The following is a 13674-nucleotide window of genomic DNA, read 5'->3' on the forward strand; positions in this document are numbered from 1 at the left end:
CTTACAGGTGTGGAACGCAGGGGCGGAGCCAGGGGGTGGCCAGGGGTGGCCGTGGCCACCCTTGGCCTAAGCTTGGCCACCCCTTTGGCCACCCCGCTCACAATTGCCGTTTCTGTCTACTTTTTTTTGTTGACAAGAATTGCGTTTATTTAAACGCAGAACCGTCTCTTTAAGACCACAAAAAACGGGAGACTTCTCAGACGCGCACTCCACCTTCGCCTCAGCGCCAGGCGCAAGTCAAACACGCGCGGAAACGATACTGGTGAGCTTCAGCAGAACAACAGTGAATGGCGAACATTATATACATCTATAGCTTACGTAAATGTGTCTCAACTGGTGGGTTGCTAGACCGCGCACTTTTCAATCACGCGCAAATATGGCGCGCTGTATATTTACTCACTATAAATGCAACGTTGTAGTTCTGTCGTCTATTAAGTCATGCAATAACCAAAAAAGGCGATTAAAGCTGCGTTAAAACTGCATGCATGTAGGCCTATATATGCGTCACATGTCTCTCTGGACTAAAATATTCTGCTATGTGAGATCACAATATAAGGCACAAGCTTATATGTAATTTTTCGAATGCATAAATAAATGTGAGAACTGTGCATTTGTACTAGAAGATGCTAATTTTGCGTTAATTTATAAAGTACAAATAAAAATGTATCACATTTAAATGCATAATTAATTTTACATTCTGGCATTTATGTGCTGTTGACTTCCACATCAGCAAATGGGAATTCAAAAGAGAACATTTTTTTTTTCTTTGTAGGCCTACTGAGTTTAATTTTAAGTATGATAGAACTGTTGCAATTATTTATTTTGACAATATAAAAAGTTAAACATTTAGTGTTTACTTTTTTGGTTACTTTTTGAAACAGACAAACTCAGAATTGTTGAAGAGTTCATTGATTATACATACAATTCAATAAAGGTTGAATAATCTTTGAAGTACAGTATGTAGGTATCTGCATGTCTCATCAATGGAGATGCAACAATGAAGAACAAGCTATTGGGGGTTCTGAGAACCAGAACTGGTTGAAAACAAGTTGAAATTTAGCTATAGTATCAGCCCCTTTATTAATATGCCTGCAAGTGAGGAATGATTAAAAAAAGAAGAAGAAAAAAAAAGGGTCAAATTCACTCAGCATTCCATGATCTCAATTACAATTAAGTAGGCTAAAAACGAACTGTATTCAGTTGTGTTGTAGGCACAGTCCAGTAGCTACATTATAATCAGACTAATTTTTATGTTTAAATAATGAAGATTTCTGTGCCACCCCAGACTGGTTGCTGGCCCCTGCCTGGCCACCCCTATGAAAAAATCCTGGCTCCACCACTGGTGGGACGGCATGAGGGTGAGTAATAAATGACAGAATTTTCTTTTTTGGGTGAACAAACCCTTTAAAGAGCAATATCGCTGTGCTGCGTTTACTACAGTAACTTGAGTAAAAGTTGACCGAGTGGATCTCTGAGCTTGTGTGAGTGGAGGCGGGGCTAATTTGCATACTAATAGGTCTGCGTATACTTAATGAGGCGAGTTACATTCAAGCTATATTAAGGCATGAAAACATTTTTTTCACAGGAAAAAACGTTTAAATATGCCATTTTGTGAGTTTTAAGGAATAAAATTATTGACTACAGGGGGCTTTGACTCACAACACCAGCTATATTAGTAATATTTTGGTTATTTGATGACTTTTTGTCAACATACAGGGGTTGGAGAATTAAACTGACACCTGGTTTTAGACCACAATAATTTAATAGTATGGTGTAAGGCCTCCTTTTGCAGCCAATACAGCATCAATTCATCTTGGGAATGACAGATACAAGTCCTTCACAGTGGCCAGTGGGATTTTGAGCCATTCCTCTTCCAGAACAGTGTCCAGGTCACTATGTGACGCTGATGGAGGAAAACGTTTCTTGATTTCATCCTCCAAAACACCCTAGAGAGATTCAAAAATATCTAGATCTGGTGACTGTGCAGGCCATGGGAGATGTTCAGCTCTTTCATTCGGTCACAAGTCTTGCTGTGTGTATTGGTGTATTATCATGCTGATACACGGCACACCCTTCAGGGTACAATGTTTGAAGCATTAGGTGCACATGGTCTTCCAGAATGGTTCGGTAGTCCTTGGCAGTGATGTGTCCATCAAGCACAGTAGGAAATGCCATGATATTGCAACCCAAATCATCACTGATCCACCCCCGTGCTTCAGTCTGGGAGTTAAGCCACTTTGGGTCTTCTCCACAACGTAACTCCATGGATGTGGGAAAGCCAGTGAAGGTGGACTCATCAGAGAACAATACGTGTTTCACATTGTCCACAGCCCAAGATTTGCACTGTTGGCACCAATAACACCGACATTTGGCATTGGCACGAGTGACCAAAGTTTTGGTTGAAACAATTTTTTCAACAGTTTTGTTGGAAACAGGAGAGTCGAGGTGAACAATTCTGCAGTGTTGGGCAGCTATGGTTTTATGTTTTTTTGGATACAATCTGGACATCCCTTCCTCTTGCGTCGACAGTTGGATGTGGTTCGTCCTAAATGGAGGTATGTCGACATTACTCTGGATACCAGCTCTCGATTGTCACGGAAAGAATGACAGATGCAAGTGCAAGTTAATCTCTTTATTAGAGCTTCACACCAGAGTTAGTCATTAAACGAGGAGAGACAGTAGCAGGAGAGTGGTGACGCAGGGACTTCGATGGGCAGCTGGAAATCCTGTGGTGAGGTGAGATGGTGTCGTGAGTCCGTGAGTCCGTGCGTCCGAATGCGTGAGTGCAATCCAAAGTGAGAGTCCGACGGAGAACAGGAACAGGAAACAACGACGAGGTAATCCACTCCGGGGAACAAACAAACACGAGAGAGCACAGGACACAACACCAGGATTCCAAACAACGATCTGACAAACACGAGACGAAAGACAAGGTGTTAAATAGGCATATAATGATTGCACACAGCTGCCGCTGATCAACAATCAGCGGCGACGGCCACACAGAACAATCAACCAGACACACCCACACAAACACACAGACACCAGAATGAGACAGCGGATTGATCAACCGTGACAGTACCCTCCCTCCTAGGAACGCCTCACGGCGTTCCCAGAACCACCTACCTGTCGATTGTAATCATCGATAAGGGAGTGATCCAGGATGTCCCTAGCAGGAACCCAACTTCTCTCCTCCGGACCGTAACCTTCCCAGTCCACCAAGTACTGGAATCCACGTCCCCTCCGCCTAGAGTCCAGAATACGATTGACCGAATAAGTGGGTTCCCCGTCTACGAGTCGCGGCGGTGGGGGAACCGGAGTGGGCGGATTAAGATGTGAATGAAACACAGGTTTAATTTTGGAGACATGAAAGGCGGAATGAATTCTCCTGTACGCTGGAGGAAGTTTGAGTCGGACTGCCACCGGACTAATGATCTTGGTGACAGGGAACGGGCCGATAAATTTGGGAGCTAACTTGTTAGAAACGGAGCGGAGCGGAATATTCTTGGTAGAAAGCCACACTTTTTGACCCACGACGTATACGGGAGGCTTCGACCGGTGGCGATCAGTCTTAGCCTTGGTGCGCGCCCTCACCTGCAGAAGAGTCTCACGGGCTCTACTCCAAGTGCGGTGGCACCTCTGGACAAAGGCGTGAGCGGAGGGGACCGCGACTTCGGATTCCAGACTGGGAAAAACAGGTGGCTGATAACCTACACTACCTTCAAACGGTGAGAGGCCCGTGGAAGACACTGGTAACGAATTATGTGCGTACTCAATCATAGAGAGTTGTTGGCTCCAGGAGGAAGGATTCTTGGAAGCCAAACATCGCAACATTCTCTCTAAATCTTGGTTGGCTCTCTCGGTTTGACCATTGGTCTGGGGATGGAAACCAGATGAAAGACTGACAGTCGCCCCCAGTAATCTACAAAACTCTCGCCAAAATTTGGACACAAATTGGGGACCCCTGTCGGACACCACATCTACCGGGAGGCCATGTAACCGAAAGATGTGGTCAACGACAGTTACCGCTGTCTCCTTAGCAGAGGGTAATTTGGTTAAGGGAATGAAATGAGTCGCCTTCGAGAACCGGTCCACTACGGTCAAAACGACCGTGTAACCCTGAGAGGGTGGGAGGGCGGTGACAAAATCTAGCGCGATGTGGGACCAGGGTCTCGAAGGGACAGACAGCGGTTGGAGTAACCCATCTGGGGGTCGGTTGGAAGTCTTACCAGTGGCGCAAACCGAGCAAGCCAAAACAAAACTGCGAATGTCACGAGCCATGGCAGGCCACCAGAATCGTTGCTTAACCAAAAACCTGGTACGATTAACCCCTGGATGACAAGCTACGTTGGAACAGTGACCCCATTTGATAACGCAGGACCTCAACCTCTCCGGCACAAATAAACGATTCGGTGGGCAACCGGGCGGAGGCGTTACCCCTTCTAAGGCCACCAAGACCTTTGATTCGACCTCCCATGTAAGAGTGGAGACCACTAATGTCTCAGGAAGAATACACTCGGGAGTAGACGGGCATTCGGAAGGGTCAAAAATGCGAGATAAAGAATCGGGCTTGATGTTCTTGGAGCCCGGGCGGTACGAGAGAGAAAAATCAAATCGTCCGAAAAAAAGTGCCCACCGAGCCTGCCTGGAGTTAAGTCTTTTAGCTGATCGGATATACTCTAAGTTCTTGTGATCTGTCCAAACGATAAAAGGTACCCCAGAACCTTCCAACCAATGTCGCCACTCTTCCAACGCTAATTTGACTGCCAACAACTCTGTTACCAATGTCGTAATTGCGTTCGGCGGGAGACAAACGATGAGAAAAATACGCGCAAGGGTGCATCTTATCGTCTGTGGGAGAACGCTGAGATAACACTGCACCTACCCCCACCTCTGACGCGTCGACCTCCACCACGAACTGACGTGAGGAATCAGGGGCAATGAGAATGGGAGCCGAAACGAAGCGACTCTTCAGTTTGGTAAATGCAGCCTCCGCTGCATCGGACCACCTGAACGTCGTTCTGGGGGAGGTCAAGGCGGTCAGAGGCGTGGCTAGTTGGCTGAAATTGCGAATAAACCGCCGGTAAAAATTGGCGAACCCCAGAAACCTCTGTAGGGCCTTACGGGAATCTGGACTTGGCCAATCCACCACAGCCTTAACTTTGTCAGGATCCATGCGCACTCCCTCAGACGAGACGATGTACCCTAGGAAAGAAACAGACTGTGCATGAAAATCGCATTTCTCCGCCTTGACAAAAAGCCCATTCTCTAACAGACGTTGAAGCACTCGTCTGACGTGTTGCACATGTTCCTGGAGAGATGAAGAAAAAATCAATATGTCATCCAGGTAGACATAAATGAACTGGTCGACCATATCTCTCAACACGTCATTGACGAGTGCCTGGAAGACCGCCGGGGAGTTGGACAGCCCGAAGGGCATGACCAAGTATTCAAAGTGCCCCCTAGGGGTGTTAAAAGCGGTCTTCCATTCATCCCCCTTCCTGATGCGAACCAAATGATAAGCGTTTCTTAAGTCCAATTTAGTGAAAACGGATGCTCCTTGCAACCTCTCAAAGGCTGAAGACATCAACGGCAAAGGATAAGTATTCTTTACCGTGATGTTATTCAGCCCTCGGTAATCAATACAAGGTCGCAAGGAACCATCCTTCTTCCCCACAAAAAAGAACCCCGCCCCCGCTGGAGAAGAGGAAGGACGGATGAACCCCGCTGCCAGAGAATCAGAAATATATTTCTCCATGGCCTCCCTCTCGGGAGCGGACAGAGAGTATAATTTGCCTTTAGGCGGAGACTTACCGGGCACTAAATCTATAGCACAGTCGTAGGGACGGTGCGGAGGAAGAGAAGCAGCACGGGACTTACTGAACACTTCCTTCAGATCCGAGTACTCCGTGGGCACGTTTGACAAATCCACCACCTCTTCCTGTAACACAGAAGCAGACACAGTGGAACAAGCAGACAAAAGACAAGACCTGTGACAATGAGTGCTCCACTCCGTGATGGAGTGCTGCTGCCAGTCGACCTTGGGGTTGTGTTCAGTGAGCCAAGGGTGTCCGAGTACAATGGGTGCCAGTGGGGAGTCCATGAGAAGAAACTTGATGCTTTCGGTGTGGTTGCCAGACGTGACGAGAGTAATGGAATCGGTAGACTGAGAAATGTTGGGGAGCCGTTGTCCGTTGAGTGCGTTGACTGTGATCTGCTGGTTGAGTAGAATGGTGGGTAAGTTGTTGTTGCGTGCAAAGCCGGTGTCCATGAAGTTCCCCTCAGCCCCAGAGTCTAGGAGTGCCTGGCAGGTGAGGTTGTGTGTGGCCCATCTCAGTCTTACCGGAAGGAGAGTGGATGGTGAGGACTTCTCGGCGGAGATCCCACCCGATAGTAGCCTCTTCATTACTACCGGGCTTGGTCTTTTACTGGACATGACCGTAGGAAGTGGCTCGTTCCGCCGCAGTACAAACATAATCCCTGGGATCTCCGCCTTTCTCTCTCCTCCCGGGAAAGCCGAGCTCTCCCTACCTGCATGGGTTCAGGATCGGATGAAGGGCCGACCGTGTCCGCTGAGCTGGCCGACCGTCCCTCCGCTCCACGGGAAACAGGACTGGGAAGAGCGATACGCTCCAGCCGCTGGAGGCGAGCATCCACTCGTAAGGCGAGATCGATGAGTCCATTGAGGGTTTGAGGAAGGTCCAACACGTAGATCTCTCTGTGGACACGGTCGGCCAACCCATGCAGGAATACATCCCACTGCGCCTCCTCGTTCCATCGGCACTCCGCCGCCAGGGTGCGGAACTCAATAGAGTATTCGGCGACCGTGCGATTTCCTTGTCTGAGCTCAGTGAGTTGTCGAGCGGCGTCCTTGCCCGCCACCGCACGGTCAAACACCCTCTTCATCTCGGCGGCGAGTGCCTGGAACGAGGCGCAGCACGGGTCCTGGTTCTCCCACACCGCCGTTCCCCACAAAGCAGCCTGACCAGTCAAAAGCGTCAGTACGAACGCCACCTTGGATTCTTCTTTTTCAAATGTGCGTGGCTGCAATGAGAAATGCATGGAACATCTGGTCAAGAAGGCTCTGCAAAAGTTTGGCTCACCAGCGTAGGTCTGCGGAACCGGGAGGCGTGGCTCTGGCTGGTCCATTCGCTCCGGAGGTGTGGGGGGAATCGGCGGCGTGGGCGGCGCAGTGGGAGCGCGAAGTTCTTGAAGCTGCTGGGAGAGCTCGGACACCTGCGTCACCAGCGCTTGAACAGCGCGTCCGGTTGAAGAGATACTCTCCTGTTGTTGATCCATACGAGAAATGCTGTGATTGATGAACTCCGTCAACGCTGCTGAACTTGCTGCATCCATAGTTGGTCAGATCGTTCTGTCCCGGAAAGAATGACAGATGCAAGTGCAAGTTAATCTCTTTATTAGAGCTTCACACCAGAGTTAGTCATTAAACGAGGAGAGACAGTAGCAGGAGAGTGGTGACGCAGGGACTTCGATGGGCAGCTGGAAATCCTGTGGTGAGGTGAGATGGTGTCGTGAGTCCGTGAGTCCGTGCGTCCGAATGCGTGAGTGCAATCCAAAGTGAGAGTCCGACGGAGAACAGGAACAGGAAACAACGACGAGGTAATCCACTCCGGGGAACAAACAAACACGAGAGAGCACAGGACACAACACCAGGATTCCAAACAACGATCTGACAAACACGAGACGAAAGACAAGGTGTTAAATAGGCAGATAATGATTGCACACAGCTGCCGCTGATCAACAATCAGCGGCGACGCCCACACAGAACAATCAACCAGACACACCCACACAAACACACAGACACCAGAATGAGACAGCGGATTGATCAACCGTGACATCGATACACTACAAAGACTTGTTGTCCTGGTCACAAATGAGCCAGCGATTCACGGACCAACAATTTGTCCTCTTCTGAACTCTGATATGTCCCACATTATGTTGTGTGGATTGCAATATTTTATGTACAGCTGTGCTATTGCTCTGCTAATTCAGCCTTCACACTCTGCTCTTACTGATGGAATGTTAAAGCTGCAGTAGGTAACTGTTGTAAAAATGTATTTTTTACATATTTGTTAAACCTGTCATTATGTCCTGACAGTAGAATATGAGACAGATAATCTGTGAAAAAAATCAAGATCCTCTGGCTCCTCCCAGTGGTCCTATTGCCATTTGCAGAAATACACCGCTCCCGGTAAGAACCAACCAATCAGAGTCAGGAGGAGTGTCTTAGCAGTGTCAATCAAGCTCGTGTGCGCGCTGATCACACTCCTATCATGCACAGCCATAGTGCACAGCGTGTACATGCATTCAAATTCAAAATTACCAGTGTGCAGCAGCTTTGCTTATGACGGACAAACAATCCAGTTTCGTACGTATAATACCCCATAAAGTGCGTATCATATGCACGCGAAAAACTCATTTTGGCGTATATATTCTACGAGATTACAAACTCGTAGCCTACTATTGATACGCATTTTCGTGTGATCGGGCTCTATTATGTCATGATATGCAGTTTTAAGATTTCTTCAGGCGCGAATGTGCTGGTTTAAAGCTCAAATTTGTGGTTAATTGAGAAAGATAGCGCCTTTCTGAAAATTTGATCTGACGTTGTCGGAGTTTTGAGATCCAGGCGATCACCGGACTCTCAGCGCTCATGTGCCCAGCCGAGAGCAGCCTTACCTCGGCTAATCCTTCTGACGTTTGCCGCTGGCTCCGTTTTGGCTGAGGGCAACGTGACGTTTCATAAATTTATATATGGCTATTTAACTTTTGTATCATACTAAAGCGCTGATTTTGTACGCTTGACTGAATTGTTTGCTTTATTTCTTATTGTATATTTTTATACCTTTTATAATGGCTATTACTGAACATTAAAACTGACATTTAACAAAAAGAGAAGGTTGTGTTTTATGTTAAAGTGCATATTGCAGGTTTAACATTTTTTTCGAGATGATCAACGCTGCTGAACTTGCTGCATCCATAGTTGGTCAGATCGTTCTGTCCCGGAAAGAATGACAGATGCAAGTGCAAGTTAATCTCTTTATTAGAGCTTCACACCAGAGTTAGTCATTAAACGAGGAGAGACAGTAGCAGGAGAGTGGTGACGCAGGGACTTCGATGGGCAGCTGGAAATCCTGTGGTGAGGTGAGATGGTGTCGTGAGTCCGTGAGTCCGTGCGTCCGAATGCGTGAGTGCAATCCAAAGTGAGAGTCCGACGGAGAACAGGAACAGGAAACAACGACGAGGTAATCCACTCCGGGGAACAAACAAACACGAGAGAGCACAGGACACAACACCAGGATTCCAAACAACGATCTGACAAACACGAGACGAAAGACAAGGTGTTAAATAGGCAGATAATGATTGCACACAGCTGCCGCTGATCAACAATCAGCGGCGACGCCCACACAGAACAATCAACCAGACACACCCACACAAACACACAGACACCAGAATGAGACAGCGGATTGATCAACCGTGACATCGATACACTACAAAGACTTGTTGTCCTGGTCACAAATGAGCCAGCGATTCACGGACCAACAATTTGTCCTCTTCTGAACTCTGATATGTCCCACATTATGTTGTGTGGATTGCAATATTTTATGTACAGCTGTGCTATTGCTCTGCTAATTCAGCCTTCACACTCTGCTCTTACTGATGGAATGTTAAAGCTGCAGTAGGTAACTGTTGTAAAAATGTATTTTTTACATATTTGTTAAACCTGTCATTATGTCCTGACAGTAGAATATGAGACAGATAATCTGTGAAAAAAATCAAGATCCTCTGGCTCCTCCCAGTGGTCCTATTGCCATTTGCAGAAATACACCGCTCCCGGTAAGAACCAACCAATCAGAGTCAGGAGGAGTGTCTTAGCAGTGTCAATCAAGCTCGTGTGCGCGCTGATCACACTCCTATCATGCACAGCCATAGTGCACAGCGTGTACATGCATTCAAATTCAAAATTACCAGTGTGCAGCAGCTTTGCTTATGACGGACAAACAATCCAGTTTCGTACGTATAATACCCCATAAAGTGCGTATCATATGCACGCGAAAAACTCATTTTGGCGTATATATTCTACGAGATTACAAACTCGTAGCCTACTATTGATACGCATTTTCGTGTGATCGGGCTCTATTATGTCATGATATGCAGTTTTAAGATTTCTTCAGGCGCGAATGTGCTGGTTTAAAGCTCAAATTTGTGGTTAATTGAGAAAGATAGCGCCTTTCTGAAAATTTGATCTGACGTTGTCGGAGTTTTGAGATCCAGGCGATCACCGGACTCTCAGCGCTCATGTGCCCAGCCGAGAGCAGCCTTACCTCGGCTAATCCTTCTGACGTTTGCCGCTGGCTCCGTTTTGGCTGAGGGCAACGTGACGTTTCATAAATTTATATATGGCTATTTAACTTTTGTATCATACTAAAGCGCTGATTTTGTACGCTTGACTGAATTGTTTGCTTTATTTCTTATTGTATATTTTTATACCTTTTATAATGGCTATTACTGAACATTAAAACTGACATTTAACAAAAAGAGAAGGTTGTGTTTTATGTTAAAGTGCATATTGCAGGTTTAACATTTTTTTCGAGATGAATATATAACCTTGTACAAAAATACCATATAAAAAGGTACTGCAGGGTTTAAAAATGTTTTGCGAGACATAAGGGCATTAATTTAGTAGATAAAGTGATGGTCTCTGTAAAAACCGCTTTTTTTTCAGCGTCGCGTCATTTTACGTCACTACAGGGAGATGTTCGCAGAGCTCTGTGTTGATTCAGTGCAGAATATATTGGTATTTAGCAACAGCGGCCGTGAATCAGTGTGTTTTCGGTAGTTTTTGTATTCTATTTATCATCGTAATGGTAAATTATTGTGTTTGTGGAGGTTGTACAAACTTCAGCCTGTCAGGACATCGAGTACAGAGGTTTACTAACAAGAAAAACTACGCTGCTATCTTCCGTGCTGGGGTTTGTTTTGTGCAGGTGAAGAGACGGGACTTCACTTCTGCATGTGCTTCGAAAAACGCGTTCATTTTAGACCGAAGGATTATCATCCTGGCGATATGATGGAGTTCAACATTGTAATACTTCTGTAAATGATTAAATATTAAATGAATAAACTTACACACGCTATGCTTCTTCACCGTTTTTACTTGAATCAATTTCAACACTGATGAATACAAATTATGTACACATGCATACAGTCTCACACTCACACAAAACAGTTTTCAATTATGTGCTGGTAATGTAAATACTCCAATTTCATGCATGCCATGTATGTAAACTTATATGTACATTCAAGTTCACACAACTACATAATCACGGCGTCATACATCCTCACACAATCAGTGAATGGGCACGGAATAAACTCATAACACAGAATTAATGAATAAAGGATAACATGAAATACATAACACTATATGTTTGGCCGCCGGCGGGAGACATGATCACGGATCCGTCAGAGATGCAGCTCGATGAAGACTTACGGTGCACATTTTAAGTTTTGTGTTTGATTATTACATTTGCTAACTACCAAATCAGTCGTGATGAGAAACGGCTATATCACGTAACGTTAGTGTGGACGGATATACGCGTGTGACATACGCTTGATCAAAGTTTATTAGTTTCTGTTATTAGTAATCAGTTAGGCCTACTCCTAGATGACCAATAGCTTTGCTATTGCCTGATTCATGATAATAATCTGTACAATATTGTGATCTGAGCACATGTCGTTACCTAACGTTATATCTATAAGATAACACCGGTCTCGGCCCTGTTCTCCACTGGTTCTCCTCACACAACAGCTCAATTTGTCTCTTTTGACCGTTATTCTGTCTAATTCTGGCCTGTCCCTGCTCTCTTGACCACATAGCAGGCTAATTGTATGGCTGTGATTAGTTATACTAGTATAAATAAGAATTTACAATTTCCTCAGCATCCGAACTGTCATTACGATCCATTGTTTTCCTATAGTTTATATTGATCGCGTTCCCTTCAGTGACGTCACGTCCGATTTGGCATTTTTCAGATGCGGAAGTAAAATTCTCTCACAAAAAACGACTCCAGAAGCCTATGTAGCGTATTTATGCGTGTTTTTTCAAGAAAATCTATTTCATACATTATTTTTCTACACATTGAATCACTAAAGCTCTAACCTGCAATATGCCCTTTAAAGCCTATTTCATTTCATTACAGTGAAGATAATTAGAGTATGCACAAATAGTATTACATTTAATATGTTTGAAATGTAAACGAAAAGAGGCAGGGTTGTTTAATATTTCGTTTTGTTATAAATATAAGCAGACATTGCAGATAATTAATCACGTTGCCTGAGGCTATTAATATGTTTTTGTTTGTTTCTTTAAATAAAACGAAAAGAGGCAGAGTGGTTTAATAACAAATTTTGTTTTATTCTTGGCTAAAATATACATACAGAGATAACCGGAGAAGCCAGTTATTTGCGTACTGTAACATTAGTTACCGTTATATTATCTTACTAGCTATTTATTACTTATAGAAATAGTGCATATACGTCATAAGTTACATTACATGTATTGCAAAATACGTAATGTTTTGAGGACCAAGTTTGTAGTCAAAGTATGGGAAGGCCATAGTCAATGTAAATCATATTGTTGATGTTTCGTCTGTACCAGTGAATGTGCTATAACTGTTTATCCGCCGTCATCGGTCCTGCTTGCTTACTAGCCTGCGCGTTCACGGCAGGCTCCGTTGTGATGGGGGAGGAGCTGTGGAGGGAGGGCTGTAGCGCAGCAGAGAGCAAGGGGGAGTGACCTGTGAGTTGTGCTTGTTCAAATTCTCAGGCTAAGTCAACGTTTTCTAAAAACTCCCTACTGCAGCTTTAATACATAAATGGAATGTTCTTTGTTATTTTGGAATATAAGAAGTCATATGGTGTTGTTTTGAGTTGGCAGTTTGATTTAAAGAATTTACAATTTTTCAACATTGTAGTTACCGGAGTTGGACAATGAAACTGAAACACTGGCCAAAATGGTGTTGGAGGTTTCACACCTATATATGCGTGTCCTGGTGGCCAATCTTCACTGATTTAATTCAGCAATATTTTGGTAATTTGTTGACGATGTAACTGCAACGTTATAAGTCCGAGCTTGCAATCATGATCACCAAAGAGTTCTTATTAATAGTAAAAAAAAAAAAAATTAATAAAAAAAAAAAAAAAAAACTCTCACTGATCTGACTCAAAACTAATTAGATTGCTTCAGAAGACATGGATTAAACCAGAGTAATCGTAGATCTATCAATTAGTACTTTTAGTCCGCCTTTTATGTGTGTTTTTAAACCTTTAATTTCTTTAAAGTTTCTTTAAAAACTTTAATTTAAAGTCTTTTCTGTGTTTGTGTTCTGCAGAAGAAAAAAGTCTAGGCATGAAGAATCTGACAGTTTTCATTTTGGGGTGAACTATGTTAATGATAAGAAACATTAGACATGCAGCACCATGTCATACAATAAAAACAAGATATCATTTTATTGCGTGTTTGCCATCTTGTGGATGTATGTCACATTGCAGGTTTGCAAACAACTGGTGATGTTTACAGAATTGCAACTGATTGCACGTATCATGGTTAATTTATTTCACTTGAAATAAAATAAATGTTAACTGAAATTAAATATA

The sequence above is a fragment of the Megalobrama amblycephala genome, linkage group LG5 (assembly GCF_018812025.1).
Source record: "Megalobrama amblycephala isolate DHTTF-2021 linkage group LG5, ASM1881202v1, whole genome shotgun sequence".
NCBI classification, from domain to species: domain Eukaryota; kingdom Metazoa; phylum Chordata; class Actinopteri; order Cypriniformes; family Xenocyprididae; genus Megalobrama; species Megalobrama amblycephala.